Source organism: Panulirus ornatus, chromosome 41 (genome assembly GCF_036320965.1).
Source record: "Panulirus ornatus isolate Po-2019 chromosome 41, ASM3632096v1, whole genome shotgun sequence".
NCBI lineage: Eukaryota > Metazoa > Arthropoda > Malacostraca > Decapoda > Palinuridae > Panulirus > Panulirus ornatus.
In genome coordinates this window covers 8,803,622-8,824,441 of record NC_092264.1, presented here as the reverse complement: position 1 = coordinate 8,824,441, position 20,820 = coordinate 8,803,622, and the positions used below count along the sequence as shown (strand labels likewise).

Below are 20,820 nucleotides of genomic sequence, written 5' to 3'. Positions count from 1 at the left end.
ATTAAACTACAGTACTCTCATTAAAAGGCAATGGCCATTTTAAAAATCTTTGAAAGAAAGATCACAGCCAAGGGACTTGCAAAGACCCACTAATTCTCAGCCAAAGGACTTGCAAAGACCCACTAATTCTAAGAAGGGAGACAAGAAAAGTTTGTGAAACGTAAGGAGGGACACAAGAAAGGTCCGTAAAACACTAGAAAAGGTACTTCAAAAGGAAAAAATAATTACATGCAGAGAACAAACTTACACGAGAGCATGTGTCAAATGAAAAGAGGTTATGAAGGACAATCTTCTGGATTTTTATGAGTGACTACTAGCTCAAGGGAAAACAATGAGTGGATGGACTATGTTTATAGACAGCTGTGAACATTCTTTCACACAGAGATGTAAAAATGGGATTTTCAAACAATCATGTAAACTGGGAGCAGAGAACACATCAAAGGTTCCTTCTTGAATGTCATGTGCATACTTGAGCAGGAGTAAAGACAAGGCACATATGTACAAGGTTAAGAAACAGGCCAACATGAGTGTAAATCTCCCTCCCTGCAACATACTAATAGTAATCACACTGTAACAGTGAAGTAACATAACCAGAGAAGTGCTTCTGTATGTTGTCCACATCTACTACCTCATAACTTTATTCTATCCATGTACAACACCTGTAATGTAAGAGTACTTCTTTAATGTGTGTGTGTGTATGTGTGCAGGAGTGACATGATACATATAAAGATGCAACACAAGGTAACACAAGCATAAAACTTCCTCCCATTACACATGCACACACACACACACACACACACACACACACACACACACACACACACAGTAAAAAAGTACTTTAATAATACAGGAGTAGATGATGAATGGAAAAAACTGAGTTATGAAACTCTGAATGTTGACAACATACAGAAGTGCTTCTTAAACATTTTTAATGCACTTCAAGAAGCACAATGAACAATTAAAGGAAGTCCACAGGAGGGCAACAAAACTGGTACCTGAAAGAAAGGAGGCAAAGTAAATTGGGAAGAGGCCTTAAATCTTAGCCACATTTGAAAAGCAAAGGCTGAGGAGAGACCTAATTACAACCGTCAAATTTCCAAACTGGTTTGACAATGTTTACAGAGAACAACAGTTCTTTATCATATGCAAACACAGATCAGCAACAGGCCATACGAAGCATATGAGCAAAATACTTGTTTGAAAATATGTATACAAGTAATCTTACAATATTAGAGTAATGGATGAATCGAATATGCTGTGTGATGAAACTGAGAGTGCTAAAAGTATGGAAAAAAATGTTAAGGTCCCAAAAATTGGGCTGCAAGATTGTACATACAAATCCCTCCCCAGACTGTACAAATGTTAATTACACAAAAATAATGAAAACAAGACACACACACACACACACACACACACACACACACACATAATCACTCAAAAGGGAAAACTACTAAGTTCCTATTCTAGGTGAAGAGATGGTACTGCACTGGATATTTTAACACCAAATGTCACAATTTCATATTAGCCAAATCCTTACAACTGTGAACAAAGTTGCTGCCTGTAAATATATATCTAAGAACACTCGGAGAGACAAATAAACCATCTACAAGCCTACCATGCCTTGCTTACCAGTTTCCTGGAAGCAATAGACCGAAGAAACAAGGGCCTCTTTGTAAAATGAACATCCACTCTTATTTTTTCCCTATGCACCTCACCCCCTCATCTGATCGTGCCCCACTAATTCTTGAAAAAAAAATCTCATCTGACACCCCTTCCACTTCCTTGCATCCTGTCATGTCCTCAGCCAAATTCCCACACAACCAATGCAAGCTGGGTCAAGCCCTGGTTCTTTCTCTTCCACTAAAATTCTCTTCCTCCAAAGTAATTTTATTTCCCAGCTCCCTTTCTTTCTGCCCTTCCTTGGAAGGGCTTTCCTGTCCATACTTTCATTCGTTCGTTAGTTTGCAGGTGGGCAATCAGGCAACTGGCTCACTCTAGACAAGTTTACCACACACCAGTAACTGAAGTCTTAGTAATGAGACTTGAGCCATCCTGAGGGCACCTCCTCCTCTGTCGGTAGATTTGCCCTAAGTAACTTCTGACATTTCATCTTCTTGGCAGATATCCTTAAGGTGCCTCATCTATAATGTCCATCTTCACCAGCACCGAGGATTCAGTGCCAAGACTTACATTTCTCAACCTATGCCAACTGACATATTCTTACCCACTAAAATCCTGGACCTCCAGTGGCTCAATGCCCCTGGGCTATTTCACTTTACATAGTTTAACCAATACAGTGCTGTTGATAGACGTGTTTTTCTGTCCCTCAGTTACACTAATCTAACAACCAATAAAAGCACCCACTTCATTTGTTTCCTGGCGCTACCTTGCTGACGCAGGAAACGACGATCAAGGCAGCAAGTGTGAGTGTGTACATGTGTATATGTCTGTATATGCATGTATACGTTGAAATGTATACGTGCATGTGTAGGCGTTTATATATGTATATATCTATTTATTTTATTTATTTTGCTTTGTCGCTGTCTCCCACGTTAGCAAGGTAGCGCAAGGAAACAGACGAAAGAATGGCCCAACCCACCCACATACACATGTATAAACATACACGTCCACACACGCAAATATACATACCTATACATCTCAATGTACACATATATATACACATACAGACATATACATATATACACATGTACACAATTCATACAGTCTGCCTTTATTCATTCCCATCGCCACTCCGCCACACACGGAATAACAACCTCCTCCCCCCTCACGTGTGCGAGGTAGCGCTAGGAAAAGACAACAAAGGCCCTATTCGTTCACACTCAGTCTCTAGCTGTCATGTAATAATGCACCGAAACCACAGCTCCCTTTCCACATCCAGGCCCCACAAAACTTCCCATGGTTTACCCTAGACACTTCACATGCCCTGGCTCAATCCATTGACAGCACGTCAACCCCGGTATACCACATCATTCCAACTCACTCTATTCCTTGCACGCCTTTCACCCTCCTGCATGTTTAGGCCCCGATCACTCAAAATCTTTTTCACTCCATCTTTCCACCTCCAATTTGGTCTCCCACTTCTCCTCGTTCCCTCCACCTCTGACACATATATCCTTTTGGTCAATCTTTCCTCACTCATTCTCTCTATGTGACCAAACCATTTCAAAATACCCTCTTCTGCTCTCTCAACCACACTCTTTTTATTTCCACACATCTCTCTTACCCTAACATTACTTACTCGTTCAAACCACCTCAGACCACATATTGTCCTCAAACATCTCATTTCTAGCACATCCACCCTCATGCGCACAACTCTATCCATACCTCACGCCTCACAACCATGCATCGTTGTTGGAACCACTATTCCTTCAAACATACCCATTTTTGCTTTCCAAGATAATATACAAACCTCCAACAGCCAGGATCGAACCCGGGGCCCTTGTGCAATAGGCAGGAGCACTACCAGTAGGCTATGATCGCCCCTAATAGGGAAATGACTATTCGAATACTATGTACTCAAACACCATTCATCTCACGTTGGTGAGCAACAGGGTCTACACCGGTCTTGCTCACCAACTTGAGACGAAGGGTATTCAAGCACATAGTATTCGAATAGTCATTTGAGTATTCCTGGGAAATTATATGGGAGGGTATTGATTGAGAGGGTGAAAGCATGTACAGAGCATCAGATTGGGGGGGGAAGAGCAATGTGGTTTCAAAAGTGGTAGAGGACGTGTGAATCAGGTGTTTGCTTTGAAGAATGTATGTGAGAAATACTTAGAAAAACATATGGATTTGCATGTAGCATTTATGGATCTGGAGAAAGCATATGATAGAATGATAGAGTTGATAGAGATGCTCTGTGGAAGGTATTAAGAATATATGGTGTGGGAGGCAAATTGCTAGAAGCAGTGACAAGTTTTTATTGAGGATGTAAGGCATGTGTATGAGTAGGAAGAGAGGAAAGTGACTGGTTCTCAATGAAAGTCGGTTTGCGGCAGGGGTGCGTGATGTCTCCATGGTTGTTTAATTTGTTTATGGATGGGGTTGTTATGGAGGTGAATGCAAGAGTTTTGGACAGAGGTGCAAGTATGCAGTCTGTTGTGGATGAGAGGACTTGCGAAGTAAGTCAGCTGTTGTTCACTCATGATACAGCGCTGGTGGCTGATTCCGGTGAGAAACTGCAGAAGCTGGTGACTGAGTTTGCTAAAGTGTGTGAAGGAAGAAAGCTGAGAGTAATCGTGAATAAAAGCAAGGTTATTAGGTACAGTAGGGTTGAGGGACAAGTCAGTTGGGAGGTAAGTTTGAATGGAGAAAACCTGGAGGAAGTGAAGTGTATTAGATATCTGAGAGTGGATTTGGCAGTGGACGGAGCCATAAAAGCAGAAGTGAATCACAGGGTGGGGTAGGGGGTGAAAGTTCTGGGAGTGTTGAAAAATGTGTGGAAGGCGAGAACATTATCTCTGAAAGCAAAAATGGGTATGTTTGAAGGAGTAGTGGTACCAACAATGTTATATGATTGCGAGGCATGGACTATAGATAGAGTTGTGCGGAGGAGGGTGGATGTGTTGGAAATGAGATGTTTGAGGACAATAAGTGGTGTGAGGTGGTTTGATCGAGTAAGCATTGAAAGGGTAAGAGAAATGTGTGGTAATAAAAAGAGTGTGGTTTAGAGAACAGAAGAGGGTGTTTTGAAATGGTTTGGTCACATGGACAGAATGAGGAGGAAAGATTGACAAAGAGGATATATGTGTCAGAGGTGGGGGAACCGAGAAGTGGGAGACCAAATTGGAGACTGAAGGATGGAGTGAAAAAGATTTTGAGTGATCGGGTCCTAAACATGCAGGAGGGTGAAAGGCGTGGAAGGAAGAGAGTGAATTGGAATGATGTGGTATACCGGGGTCGACGTGCTGTCAATGGATTGAACCGGGGCATGTGAAGCGTCTGCGGTAAACCATGGAAAGTTTTGTGGGGCCTGGATGTGGAAAGGGAGCTGTGGTTTCGGTGCATTATACACGACAGCTAGAGACTGAGTGTAAATGAATGTGGCCTTTGTTGTCTTTTTCTAGCGCAACCTCGCGCGCATGTAGTGGGAAGGGGGTGTCATTTCATGTGTGGCGGGGTGGCGACAAGAATGAATAAAGGCAGCAAGTATGAATTATGTACATGTGTATATATGTATATGTCTGTGTATGAATATATATGTATACGTTGAAATGTATAGGTATGTATTATGTGCGTGTGTGGACGTGTATGTACATACATGTGCATGTGGGTGGGTTTGGGCCTTTCTTTCGTCTGTTTCATTGCACTACCTTGCTAACGCGTGAGACAGCAACAAAGCAAAATAGATGAATATATAAATAAAAATAAATAATATATACATACACATATATATATATATATATATATATATATATATATATATATATATATATATATATATATATATAGTGTTGAAAGCCTATGAACCAGTTCTCTCTCACTTTACTCCAGTCTTGTCAGACCTCTCTTGTTATTTTACCTATGATATGGCTACGTTTGTCAAGTTCAAAGAGCATTTCCCTCTTACCATTCACTACTTGTAACAGTAGTTTTCTTTTGTGTTGCCTAGATTCATGTAGTATTGTTATTTATTTTGTTTACAGTTGTTCGTTTGTCTTCACATGTTCTCCAAAATTTAATTTTGAGCGTTTCACCATTGTCCATGTCTTGCGCTCTCATCCGTGAAGTTTACCTAGATTTTACTCATTTTCTCCATGCTTTTGATTTCTTTATATTATCACTCCCATTGTGTGTATACTTCCTTTTTCACGTTCATCTGTTTCCCTATAAGTAGAGGCACAGATTCCATAAAGCAGTACTAACCTGACTTATAGATCAGAGGCAACCAGTTTCTCCACTTGTTTACCATTACAGCTACCACATTTTGTCCATACATTCAGAGAAAACACTTTGCTATCCTTTGTATACCACTCATCCGTTCTTATCTGCAGGTTTTTACGATTCCTTGACTCCTAAAAGTAACTTATCATTCCACCCAACATGGTACCTTCTATATCTGTTCTAGTCTGAAAAATGTTGCAATAAAGACGTGTTCTACTTTGTCTGGTTCACTCCTTGTCTGACCGTGTGCGTGAGTTTAATGAGAGTAGTAAATGTGTAAAGTAGATGTAGGTCAAACCAATGAACTCGGATATATATATATATATATATATATATATATATATATATATATATATATATATATATATATATATATATATATATATATATATAGGTATCCCTGGGGATAGGGGAGAAAGAATACTTCCCACGTATTCCCTGCGTGTCGTAGAAGGCGACTAAAAGGGGAGGGAGCAGGTGGCCGGAAATCCTCCCCTCTCGTTTTTTTTTTTTTTTTATTTTCAAAAGAAGGAACAGAGAAGGGGGCCAGGTGAGGATATTCCCTCTAAGGCCCCGTCCTCTGTTCATAACGCTAACTCGCTAATGCGGGAAATGACGAATAGTACGAAAGAAAGAATATATATATATATATATATATATATATATATATATATATATATATATATATATATATATATATATATGCAGGGAAATAATGCAAATGACTGGGAGATGTATAAAAGAAAGAGGCAGGAGGTCAAGAGAAGGGTGCAGGAGGTGAAAAAGAGGGCAAATGAGAGTTGGGGTGAGAGAGTATCATTAAATTTTAGGGAGGATAAAAAGATGTTTTGGAAGGTGGTAAATACAGTGCATAAGACAAGGGAACAAATGGGAACTTCAGTGAAGGGGGCTAATGGGGAGGTGATAACAAGTAGTGGTGATGTGAGAAGACTGAGTGAGTATCTTGAAGGTTTGTTGAATGTGTTTGATGATAAAGTGGCAGATATAGGGTGTATTGGTCAAGGTGGTGTGCAAAGTGAAAAGGTTAGGGAAAATGATTTGGTAAACAGAGAAGAGGTAGTAAAAGCTTTGCAGAAGATGAGAGCCAAAAAGGCAGCGGGTTTGGATGGTATTGCAGTGAAATTTATTAAAAAAGGGGGTGACTGTATTGTTGACTGGTTGGTAAGGTTATTCAATGTATGTATAATTCATGGTGAGGTGCCTGAGGATTGGTGGAATGCGTGCATAGTGCCATTGTATAAAGGTAAAGGGGATAAGAGTGAGCGCTCAAATTACAGAGGTATAAGCCTGTTGAGTATTCCTGGTGAAATATATGTGAGGGTATTGATTGAGAGGGTGAAGGCATGTACAGAGCATCAGATTGGGGAAGAGCAGTGTGGTTTCAGAAGTGGTAGAGGGTGTGTGGATCAGGTGTTTGCTTTGAAGAATGTATGTGAGAAATACTTAGAAAAGCAAATGGATTTGTATGTAGCATTTATGGATCTAGAGAAGGCATATGGTAGACTTGATAGAGATGCTCTGTGGAAGGTATTAAGAATATATGGTGCGGGAGGCAAGTTGTTAGGAGCAGTGAAAAGTTTTTATCGAGGATGTAAGGCATGTGTACGTGTAGGAAGCGAGGAAAGTGAATGGTTCTCAGTGAATGTAGGTTTGCGGCAGGGTTGTGTGATGTCTCCATGGCTGTTTAATTTGTTTATGGATGGGGTTGTTAGGGAGGTGAATGCAAGAGTTTTGGAAAGAGGGGCAAGTATGCAGTCAGTTGTGGATGAGAGAGCTTGGGAAGTGAGTCAGTTGTTGTTCGCTGATGATACAGCGCTGGTGGCCGATTCATGTGAGAAACTGCAGAAGCTGGTGACTGAGTTTGGTAAAGTGTGTGAGAGAAGAAAGATGAAAGTAAATGTGAATAAGAGCAAGATTATTAGACACAGTAGGGTTGAGGGTCAAGTCAATTGAGAGGTAAGTTTGAATGAAGAAAAACTAGAGGAAGTGAATTGTTTTAGGTACCTGGGAGTGGATTTGGCAGGGGATGGATCCATGGAAGCGGAAGTGAATCATAGGGTGGGGAAGGGGGCAAAAATTTTGGGAGCCTTGAAGAATGTGTGGAAGTCGAGAACTTTATCTCGGAAAGCAAAAATGGGTATATTTGAAGGAATAGTGGTTCCAACAATTTTGTATGGTTGCGAGGCGTGGGCTATGGATAGAGTTGTGCGTAGGAGGGTGGATGTGCTGGAAATGAGATGTTTGAGGACAATATGTGGTGTGAGGTGGTTTGATCGAGTTAGTAATAATAGGGTAAGAGAGATGTGTGGTAATAAAAAGAGTGTGGCGGAGAGAGCAGAAGAGGGTGTTTTGAAATGGTTGGGTCACATGGAGAGAATGAGTGAGGAAAGATTGACAAAGAGGATATATGTGTAAGAGGTGGAGGGAACGAGGAGAAGTGGGAGACCAAAGTGGAGGTGGAAAGATAGAGTGAAAAAGATTTTGAGTGATCGGGGCCTGAACATGCAGGAGGGTGAAAAGCATGCAAGGAATAGAGTGAATTGGAACGATGTGGTATACCGGGGTCGACGTGCTGTCAATGGATTGAATCAGGGTATGTGAAGCGTCTGGGGTAAACCATGGAACTGTGGTTTCGGTGCATTATTACAAGACAGCTAGAGAATGAGTGTGAACGAATGGGGCCTTTGTTGTCTTTTCCTAGCGCTACCTCGCACATAACACATGAGGGAGGAGGGGGTTGTTATTCCATGTGTGGCGAGGTGGCGATGGGAATAAATTAAGGCATATATATATATATATATATATATATATATATATATATATATATATATATATATATATATATATATATATATATATATATTTATATATATATATATATATATATATATATATATATATATATATATATATATATGGTGGACTTACGAATCCTAGATACTTAAGTGGACAGCATGGATTGCGGCGTTAAGTGAATATCATTCATATTAGTCCGGATTTTAAGAGAATACGGTCTTACCATGGCCATGGATGCAAAGCTTGACTTCTGTTGGATATCATGGACGCCTACCATGACTGAGAGTGAATACCTTGGATGATGACCTTGACATCAACCCTCACCTTGACTACAAGTAAACACTTTTGCTATAACACTTAAATTCTACCTTAGGAACCGGCCACGATGAACTATGATCAAATCCATATAAGACATTGGGCCTAAAGTAGGTGTATACTTGAATAAAACCCAACCATATCTTCATAAGATATGGTGATGGACGTTTTATCAGTAACCCCGATTCAAGATAAGGCCAAGGTTTGTTCTGAAGTAATCTCCAGTGGCAGTGATCGTTTGCAATAAGTCTTGCGAATAAACACACCTCTGGCCACAGAAAACTTGGAAGGTTTCTCAATAACTCGGCCACTAGTGATCCCAAGACTTCCAACCTCTGTGGCCTTCAGCCCAGGTAAAGGTCAATGTAAGCGCCGTCCGAAAAGATCAACAGAAATAGCGATTATAACAAGTCTGAGGTGCATTATCTTCACCGTTTCAGTCACTTTTGATGATAAAGGGTGAGACAAGGGATAATTCTAAACCAATTTTGATCTAGGTCGACCAAAATCGCGTCAGCTAAGACAAAATGTCCAAGATCAGGTGTATAACCTACTTACTTTGAATCAATCAATCTCTATCTGCAGTATTTCAGATCGAGTGCATATAACTTTTCTCCGACATTTAAACATCGATGACCTTAACGTGAAAGTCATACTTTGTAAAGCTGCTTATATTTAACGCGCTGCTGAATCATCTCCAAAACAGAACATATCTAGCGTTTTTTTTTAGCTCTTAACTGAAGAGAAGGGCACAATGGAATGGAGATGGTTACGACGAATGTTGAAAGTTCAGCCGTTATTGAGAAAGACATATAAAGAGACAAAGTGCTTTCAGACCCTATAGGTGGAGAGGTAGCCTAGCTCTTGACCTCTTGTGGGAGGAGAGAACCATGTTCTTGAATAAATTACCTAATCTTCACCATCACACAAACTTGCTATCATTTGTTTCTTTTTTTTTTCCTATTCTAATACTTCGAGTACAATCTAAGCATCTTCCTTAGTCATCATGACATAAATACATCTGATTAGTCATACAAAGCTGCTTAACACACAGTGTAGTTCATGGCTACCTTCCCATTACAGATAAGAAGATTATAGCTATCTGCCATCTACCGATACAAAGTTTATAGCTATTTGTCTTAAAATGATACCCTCATACAGGCTAATACAAGCAATGACGCCAAACGTCATCCCTAGACTTGCACATTATAAGGCAAGTTTCTTATACATTCAACATGTTTTTCCCATTATCAAAAACGAAGGCTACTTGGCTGATACTCTTACTACTAAATTATGTACAACAATCATGTTAATTCTTATGGTAACATTGGCCGACGCATGATTAGTGTTTCAAAATAGCAATGTATCTTTTTCCAAGAGCAAAGGTAGGTAGTATTACTAGGATGAACATTATTTTAAAAATTTCAGATTCCTTTTACGTAAATACTCATGGAATATAGCTATTTTTTTTTTCACATCACCAATGACCAACCTTAAACGGACTATTTTTCTTTTAAGACCTACGATTACCCTCAGCAAGATAGTGATCAGCATTCAAATGACCATCGCTAATGCGTGAGCAGAATCTAAAGGACTCACATTTCTGGGAGGCAAAAACAAACACTCAACAGTATCAAATTAGTCAAGACACTCGACGAATGGTCCCTGTTTAAATAACCTAAAAAGAGACTTAAGAAACATCGTCCACAGAACGGCAAGAGATAATATATGGAGGAGGAGGAGGGCCATAAAGGTCAATGCTCCTGAGTGGTTTGGTACATGACAAGGGTGCTTGTGACAGAAAAAATCATAGAAGTTGGGGGAAAGAGTCGAGCATCGAATTAATTCTCTCCCCTTTTAGTCGCCTTCTACGAAACGCAGGGAATACGTGGGAAGTATTCTTTCTCCCCTATCCCAAGGGATAATATATATATATATATATATATATATATATATATATATATATATATATATATATATATATATATATATATATATATATTTTTTTTTTTTTTTTTTTTCATACTATTCGCTATTTCCCGCGATAGCGAGGTAGCGTTAAGAACAGAGGACTGGGCCTTTGAGGGAATATCCTCACCTGGACCTCTTCTCTGTTCCTTCTTTTGGAAAAAAAAAAAAAAAATATATATATATATGCATATATATGCATATATATATGCATATATATATATATATATATATATATATATATATATATATATATATATATATATATATATACATAAATATATTCATTTATTTATTTTGCTTTGTCGCTGTCTCCCGCGTTTGCGAGGTAGCGCAAGGAAACAGACGAAAGAAATGGCCCAACCCACCCCCATACACATGTGTATACATACACGTCTACACACGCAAATATACATACCTATACATCTCAATGTACACATATATATATACACACACAGACATATACATATATACACATGTACATAATTCATACTGTCTGCCTTTATTTATTCGCATCGCCACCTCGCCACACATGGAATAACATCCCCCTCCCCCCTAATGTGTGCGAGGTAGCGCTAGGAAAAGACAACAAAGGCCCCATTCGCTCACACTCAGTCTCCAGCTGTCACGTAATAATGCCCGAAACCACAGCTCCCCATCCACATCCAGGCCCCACAAAACTTTCCATGGTTTACCCAAGACGTTTCACATGCCCTGATTCAATCCATTGACAGCACGTCGACCCCGGTATACCACATCGATCCAATTCACTCTATTCCTTTCCCGCCTTTCACCCTCCTGCATGTTCAGGCCCCGATCACTCAAAATCTTTTTCACTCCATATTTCCACCTCCAATTTGGTCTCCCCTTCTCCTCGTCCCCTCCACCTCCGACACATATATCCTCTTTGTCAATCTTTCCTCACTCATTCTCTCCATGTGCCCAAACCATTTCAAAACACCCTCTTCTGCTCTCTCAACCACGCTCTTTTTATTTCCACACATCTCTCTTACCCTTACATTACTTACTCGATCAAACCACCTCACACCACATATTGTCCTCAAACATCTCATTTCCTGCACATCCACCGTCCTGCGCACAACTCTATCCATAGCCCACGCCTTGCAACCATACAACATTGTTGGAACCACTATTTCTTCAAACATAGCCATTTTTGCTTTCCGAGATAATGTTCTCGACTTCCACACATTCTTCAAGACTCCCTGGATTTTCACCCCCTCCCCCACCCTATGATTCACTTCCGCTTCCATGGTTCCATCCGCTGCCAGATCCACTCCCAGATATCTAAAACACTTTACTTCCTCCAGTTTTTCTCCATTCAAACTTACCTCCCAATTGACTTGATCCTCAACCCTACTGTAGTTAATAACCTTGCTCATATTCACATTTACTCTTAACTTTCTTCTTTCACACACTTTACCAAACTCAGTCACCAGCTTCTGGAGTTTCTCACATGAATCAGCCACCAGCGATGTATCATCAGCGAACAACAACTGACTCACTTCCCAAGCTTTCTCATCCCCAAAGGACTGCATACTTGCCCCTCTTTCCAAAACTCTTGCATTCACCTACCTAACAACCCCATCCATAAACAAATTAAACAACCATGGAGACATCACACACCCATATATATATATATATATATATATATATATATATATATATATATATATATATATATATATATATATGGGTGTGTGAAATAAGGAAATATATATATTTCCTTTCCATAGCCAGAGGTTGAACCATTATGTGACATTCATTTTTTCATTTCATTTCAAGCTAGAAGTTTCAGTTTTCTAAATTGTTTCTTACATTTTTCACATGTATATATATGTATGTGTGTGTGTGTGTGTGTATATGTGCGTGTGTGCGTGTATGTGTGTGTATGTGTATATATATATATATGTATATTATCCCTGGGGATAGGGGTGAAAGAATACTTCCCACGCATTCCTCGCGTGTCGTAGAAAGCGACTAGAGGGGACGGGAGCGGGGGGCCAGAAATCCTCCCCTCCTTGTATTTTTTTAACTTTCTAAAATGGGAAACAGAAGAAGGAGTCACGCGGGGAGTGCTCATCCTCCTCGAAGGCTCAGAGTGGGGTGCCTAAATGTGTGTGGATGTAACCAAGATGTGAAAAAAAGGAGAGATAGGTAGTATGTTTGAGGAAAGGAACCTGGATGTTTTGGCTCTGAGTGAAACGAAGCTCAAGGGTAAAGGGGAAGAGTGGTTTGGGAATGTCTTGGGAGTAAAGTCAGGAGTTAGTGAGAGGACAAGAGCAAGGGAAGGAGTAGCACTACTCCTGAAACAGGAGTTGTGGAAGTATGTGATAGAATGTAAGAAAGTAAATTCTCGATTAATATGGGTAAAACTGAAAGTTGATCGAGAGAGATGGGTGATTATTGGTGCATATGCACCTGGGCATGAGAAGAAAGATCATGAGAGGCAAGTGTTTTGGGAGCAGCTGAATGAGTGTGTTAGTGGTTTTGATGCACGAGACCGGGTTATAGTGTTGGGTGATTTGAATGCAAAGGTGAGTAATGTGGCAGTTGAGGGAATAATTGGTACACATGGGGTGTTCAGTGTTGTAAATGGAAATGGTGAAGAGCTTGTAGATTTATGTGCTGAAAAAGGACTGATGACTGGGAATACCTGGTTTAAAAAGCGAGATATACATAAGTATACTTATGTAAGTAGGAGAGATGGCCAGAGAGCGTTATTGGATTACGTGTTAATTGACAGGCGCGCGAAAGAGAGACTTTTGGATGTTAATGTGCTGAGAGGTGCAACTGGAGGGATGTCTGATCATTATCTTGTGGAGGCTAAGGTGAAGATTTGTATGGGTTTTCAGAAAAGAAGAGTGAATGTTGGGGTGAAGAGGGTGGTGAGAGTAAGTGAGCTTGGGAAGGAGACTTGTGTGAGGAAGTACCAGGAGAGACTGAGTACAGAATGGAAAAAGGTGAGAACAATGGAAGTAAGGGGAGTGGGGGAGGAATGGGATGTATTTAGGGAATCAGTGATGCATTGCGCAAAAGATGCTTGTGGCATGAGAAGAGTGGGAGGTGGGTTGATTAGAAAGGGTAGTGAGTGGTAGGATGAAGAAGTAAGAGTATTAGTGAAAGAGAAGAGAGAGGCATTTGGATGATTTTTGCAGGGAAAAAATGAAATTGAGTGGGAGACGTATAAAAGAAAGAGACAGGAGGTCAAGAGAAAGGTGCAAGAGGTGAAAAAAAGGGCAAATGAGAGTTGGGGTGAGTGAGTATCATTAAATTTTAGGGAGAATAAAAAGATGTTTTGTAAGGAGGTAAATAAAGTGTGTAAGACAAGGGAACAAATGGGGACATCAGTGAAGGTGGCTAATAGGGAGGTGATAACAAGTAGTGGTGAGGTGAGAAGGAGATGGAGTGAGTGTTTTGAAGGTTTGTTGAATGTGTTTGATGATAGAGTGGCAGATATAGGGTGTTTTGGTCGAGGTGGTGTGCAAAGTGAGAGGGTTAGCGAGAATGATTTGGTAAACAGAGAAGAGGTAGTAAAAGCTTTGCGGAAGATGAAAGCTGGCAAGGCAGCAAATGTGGATGGTATGGTAGTGGAATTTATTAAAAAATGGGGGTGACTGTATTGTTGACTGGTTGGTAAGGTTAGTTAATGTATGTATGACTGTATGAATGTATGTATCTGTATGAATGTATGTATCATTAAATTTTAGGGAGAATAAAAAGATGTTCTGGAAGGAGGTAAATAAAGTGCGTAAGACAAGGGAGCAAATGGGAACTTCAGTGAAGGGCGCAAATGGGGAGGTGATAACAAGTAGTGGTGATGTGAGAAGGAGATGGAGTGAGTATTTTGAAGGTTTGTTGAATGTGTTTGATGATAGAGTGGCAGATATAGGGTGTTTTGGTCGAGGTGGTGTGCAAAGTGCGAGGGTTTGGGAAAATGAGTTGGTAAACAGAGAAGAGGTAGTAAAAGCTTTGCGGAAGATGAAAGCCGGCAAGGCAGCAGGTTTGGATGGTATTGCAGTGGAATTTATTAAAAAAGGGGGTGACTGTATTGTTGACTGGTTGGTAAGGTTATTTAATGTATGTATGACTCATGGTGAGGTGCCTGAGGATTGGCGGAATGCGTGCATAGTGCCATTGTACAAAAGCAAAGGGGATAAGAGTGAGTGCTCAAATTACAGAGGTATAAGTTTGCTGAGTATTCCTGGCAAATTATATGGGAGGGTATTGATTGAGAGGGTGAAGGCATGTACAGAGCATCAGATTGGGGAAGAGCAGTGTGGTTTCAGAAGTGGTAGAGGATGTGTGGATCAGGTGTTTGCTTTAAAGAATGTATGTGAGAAATACTTAGAAAAGCAAATGGATTTGTATGTAGCATTTATGGATCTGGAGAAGGCATATGATAGAGTTGATAGAGGTGCTCTGTGGAAGGTATTGAGAATATATGGTGTGGGAGGCAAGTTGTTAGAAGCAGTGAAAAGTTTTTATCGAGGATGTAAGGCATGTGTACGTGTAGGAAGAGAGGAAAGTGATTGGTTCTCAGTGAATGTAGGTTTGCGGCAGGGGTGTGTGATGTCTCCATTGTTGTTTAATTTGTTTATGGATGGGGTTGTTAGGGAGGTGAGTGTGAGACTGAGTGTGAACGAATGGGGCCTTTGTTGTCTTATCCTAGCGCTACCTCGCACACATGAGGGGGGAGGGGGGATGTTATTCCATGTGTGACGAGGTGGCGATAGGAATGAATAAAGACAGTGTGAATTTGTGCATGTGTATATATGTATGTGTCTGTGTGTGTATATATATGTGTACATTGAGATGTATGGGTATGTATATTTGCGTGTGTGAACGTGTATGTATATACATGTGTATGGGGGTGGGTTGGGCCATTTCTTTCGTCTGTTACCTTGCGCTACCTCGCAATCGCGGGAGCCAGCGACAAAATATATATATATATATATATATATATATATATATATATATATATATATATATATATATATATATATATATATATATATATATTTTGCTTTGTCGCTGTCTCCCGCGTTTGCGAGGTAGCGCAAAGGAAACAGACGAAAGAAATGGCCCAACCCACCCCCATACACATGTATACACATACGCCCACACACGCAAATATACATACGTACACAGCTTTCCATGGTTTACCCCAGACGCTTCACATGCCCTGATTCAATCCACTGACAGCACGTCAACCCCGGTATACCACATCGATCCAATTCACTCTATTCCTTGCCCTCCTTTCACCCTCCTGCATGTTCAGGCCCCGATCACACAAAATCTTTTTCACTCCATCTTTCCACCTACAATTTGGTCTCCCTCTTCTCCTCGTTCCCTCCACCTCCGACACATATATCCTCTTGGTCAATCTTTCCTCACTCATTCTCTCCATGTGCCCAAACCATTTCAAAACACCCTCTTCTACTCTCTCAACCACGCTCTTTTTATTTCCACACATCTCTCTTACACTTACGTTACTTACTCGATCCAACCACCTCACACCACATATTGTCCTCAAACATCTCATTTCCAGCACATCCATCCTCCTGCGCACAACTCTATCCATAGCCCACGCCTCGCAACCATACAACATTGTTGGAACCACTATTCCTTCAAACATACCCATTTTTGCTTTCCGAGATAATGTTCTCGACTTCTACACATTCTTCAAGGCTCCCAGGATTTTCGCCCCCTCCCCCACCCTATGATCCACTTCCGCTTCCATGGTTCCATCCGCTGCCAGATCCACTCCCAGATATCTAAAACACTTTACTTCCTCCAGTTTTGCTCCATTCAAACTTACCCCCCAATATATATATATATATATATATATATATATATATATATATATATATATATATATATATATATATATATGGGAGCGGGGGGCTGGAAATCCTTCCCTCTCTTTTTTTTCTTCATTTTCCAAAAGAAGAAACAGAGAAGGGGGCCAGGTGAGGATATTCCCTCAAAGGCCCAGTCTTCTGTTCTTAACGCTACCTCGCTAACGCAGGAAATGGCGAATAGTATATATATATATATATATATATATATATATATATATATATATATATATATATATATATATATATATATATATATATATTATCCCTGGGGATAGGGGAGAGAGAATACTTCCCACGTAATCCCTGCGTGTCGTAGAAGGCGACTAAAAGGGAAGGGAGCGGGGGGCTGGAAATCTTCCCATCTCTCTTTTTTTTTTTTATTCCAAAGGAAGGAAGAGAGGAGGGGGCTGGATGAGGATGTTTCCTCAGAGGCCCAGTCCTCTGTTCTTAACGCTACCTCGCTGACGCGGGAAATGGCGAATAGTATGAAAGAAAAAAAAAAAAAAAAAATATATATATATATATATATATATATATATATATATATATATATATATATATATATATATATATATATATATATGTGTGTGTGTGTGTGTGTGTCTAAGGCAGGTATCCACTATAATGACCAGCCCTGGAGTAGCATGAACTGCTGGATTAATTGTGTGGGCTAACTGACTGAACTAGGTATCGAACCTCAGTCCTCGACCCCGGGGGGCCGGTGGATGCGTCATGGTCAGCGACACTTCGTGGCCCTCAGGCTCATTCTTACATAAAAGGCTACAAAGGATGTTGGGCAATTTTGAAACCGTTTATGATAGCAGTTACTGTCGTGCAAACAAAGAACACAATCGAATAATCTATTTCTTTTTTCTGCGGAGAGGCTGGGAGTGTTCATCTCTAATACGTGGTCATGATAATAAAGTTACGGTGTCTCCAAGGAAAAACACAACTTGGCGTCAATTGCTTGAGTACTAGTAAATGTTTCAAAGTTTATTCCCATAATGAAGTAACTGGTTCACTGAACAACATAGGGTGTTCGGAGGACAAATCCTCTTGACACATACACATCCTTAATCTATACCCGGTGTGTTGAAGTGAAACTTGTACAATCTTAAATAAAGCCTCCATTATTCAGGCCCGTAAGCAGCATGTGGCATGATTGGGTTCTTTCTTCAATGAAATTTGTGTATATCAAACATCAAAAATAAAGTCCAACGTCTTTGAAAAAAAAAACAGTTACTTCTATAAGCCACCTGATAGCCTGCTTTCTGATGAATTATATTCGTATTATCAGAAAAATATGGTTGAGAAATGTTACCATTATTTCCTTGCTGATTCAAAAAAAAAAGGTGTAATGATACCTTCAAGATTCCACTGAGCATTTTAGTGAGTTTGATCTAATCACCCTGGATAAGGTAAGTGGATGTCATGATGGCTTACTTAAGCTGTCCTAGAGTTACGAAACAAACGGATCTAAATATATGTACAAGAGGCGTCATGGCACTCCAAATCATTAGTAGGTGCGGCAAAGTCACATCTTCCCTAACCCAATAAAACGATCTTATTATACCATGAAAAAGGGTAACATCTACCGAAAACATAAAAAGGTAACATCTACCGAAAACATAAAAAGGTAACATCTACCGAAAACATAAAAAAGGTAACATTACCGAAAACATAAAAAGGGTAACATCTACCGAAAACATAAAAAGGGTAACATCTATCGAAAACTTAAAAAGGGTAACATCTACCGAAAACATAAAAAAGGTAACATCTATCGAAAACATAAAAAGGGCAACATCTACCGAAAACATAAAAAGGGTAACATCTATCGAAAACATAAAAAGGGTAACATCTACCGAAAACATAAAAAAGGTAACATCTACCGAAAACATAAAAAAGGTAACATCTACCGAAAACATAAAAAGGGTAACATCTATCGAAAACATAAAAAGGGTAACATCTACCGAAAACATAAAAAGGGCAACATCTACCGAAAACATAAAAAAGGTAACATCTACCGAAAACATAAAAAGAGTAACATCTACCGAAAACATAAAAAAGGTAACATTACCGAAAACATAAAAAGAGTAACATCTACCGAAAACATAAAAAAAGTAACATCTACCGAAAACATAAAAAGGGTAACATCTACCGAAAACATAAAAAGGGTAACATCTACCGAAAACATAAAAAGGGTAACATCTACCGAAAACATAAAAAGGGCAACATCTACCGACAACATAAAAAGGGTAACATCTACCGAAAACATAAAAAGGGTAACATCTACCGAAAACATAAAAAGGGTAACATCTATCGAAAACATAAAAAGGGTAACATCTACCGAAAACATAAAATGGGTAACATCTACCGAAAACATAAAAAGGGTAACATCTATCGAAAACATAAAAAGGGCAACATCTACCGACAACATAAAAAGGGTAACATCTACCGAAAACATAAAAAGGGTAACATCTATCGAAAACATAAAAAGGGCAACATCTACCGAAAACATAAAAAGGGTAACATCTACCGAAAACATAAAAAGGGTAACATCTACCGAAAACATAAAAAGGGTAACATCTATCGAAAACATAAAAAGGGCAACATCTACCGAAAACATAAAAAGGGTAACATCTACCGAAAACATAAAAACTATATATCCCAAAACTTCCTCTGCCATTAAACAGGGTTAAACGCCCCACCCGAGCTGGTAAAGATAAAAATGCTTTATCATGTTTCAACATGAAAACTAATCTAATGGTGAATATACATAAAAAGTAACCCTTCATGTACGTAATGTATGTACGATTTTTCTTCTTCACCCAACAAGGAATAGAGTAAACGAATTTCATTGTTATCCGCCGTGCGACTCCCTCCCACTGTATAAAAGGACCTCTCCCTCCACCACCGGACCAAGGGAACCACAGTCAATCACGCCCCAAGGCTCTTCCTCCTCTAGGCGTGGCGGGCCCTCGGGGAGTTAGCAGGTAACCACATGTGCTGGAGTTGATCTACCAGACCACTTGCCAGCCCACCAGCAGCGGCAGCCCAAGGTTACCCAGGTTGATTCTGAAGGCTACTTTATAAGTCCGGGAAAAGTAAAGACATTGTCGCCCCAATAAACGTTAAGATCTAAACAATCGGTCACTCACATTATGTATGTATAGATATCATCTTTGCCACGACACAAGAGAAGTAATAGCTTCCTCTACCCGAACACAGTATATAGCTACCCCCTTTGCCGGTACACATATTTGACAACTGTGCATGCTCACTGCTAGTTCTCACTCTTCGAAGTGACACAATAGCGCCGGGTTAAGGCACACATCAGTTAGGCACTGGTTAAGGCCCCGCGCCTCAGCACCTAAGACTGGGATGAATCTGTAACCTCATAATTGTGATAAAACGTAAAGATCACTGCACAGAGGAGTGAACAGATAAATAGATCCAGGGACAAAGAGATTGCCTATATATCCCCCTAACCACTTTCTTCTACCTCTCTCGGTCTTCCTTAAAACATTTTAAATGTCTGTCACCGCAAACACTTAATCCAGCCTTGGACACAATCCTTGAGCACAACAATACAAAGATCCTAGTATAGATAAGATCAAAGGCCAAGCCTTCATACCTAAGAATCATGTTGAGATTACTATTTTATAAACATTCTGTTTCGGTACACATTACCAAATAAATACTTATGGTGTGTTCATTATGCAGCACTACAAATAGCAATACGAAACCTATCAGCCAGGAAGAAGTTTTGTTCCAAGATCACCAACAGACATTGAATAAACATGCTCTGAGCTTCAATTAATTTCCCAATGTCCAAACATGATTCTATCTTTTCATTTGCCTCATGGCGTTGTTACAACTTAATCCTATTGTGGTTTCACCAGAGTTCATGGAACTGCAATACTAGTGACTT

At 39.9% G+C, this 20,820-nt stretch overlaps 1 protein-coding gene across 3 annotated transcripts in view; it reads right to left on the bottom strand.

Annotated features, from left to right (window-relative positions):
• Window positions 1-20,820, bottom strand: part of LOC139761662 (protein Aster-B-like) — a 293,330-nt gene that overhangs the window by 154,411 nt on the left and 118,099 nt on the right. The gene's annotated exons all lie outside the window — the stretch shown is intronic.